Consider the following 510-nt stretch of genomic DNA (forward strand, 5'->3'; position numbering starts at 1 on the left):
ACAAACAATCAATGCGTAATAATGCAAGCATGTCGGTACTTTTTCAGCATTTAAAACGCAACTTTGACGACGAACAGAAAACGTCACTACCAGCATACTTCTGACCAAGCTAACCTGAAGAATTCCTGCTGGCCGTGCCGCCCGTTGCATCTACATGAAAGTGGTTTGGCCGGCACATACGGCAAACAGGAATATGACACATTGTGCAAAACATTTCATACGCTTCTCCTGCATGTTGCTTGCAGCGTCCACTTGGCTTGGGCATCTAAGCAAACGACAAGGCAGAGAAGTCAGAAGAGTCGCAGTAGCGAAATTGGCTGTTTTTTCTTTACGCACGCGGAGTGTGCGTTCCTGCAGGTGGCACTAGGTTCCTCACTTCGTTTAATGAAACTCTGATGTGCCTTGATACCAGCTTGTTGTACGAGTGCAGGCGCTCGTCACATGCCTCGCACAGCCTGAGGAAGCAAACACAGTATGCGGACGTAGGGTTGCGCGGAAACAAAAGCGCCT

Source organism: Eimeria mitis, genomic scaffold, assembly GCF_000499745.2.
Source record: "Eimeria mitis Houghton genomic scaffold, Emh_scaff2553, whole genome shotgun sequence".
Taxonomy (NCBI): Eukaryota; Apicomplexa; class Conoidasida; order Eucoccidiorida; family Eimeriidae; genus Eimeria; species Eimeria mitis.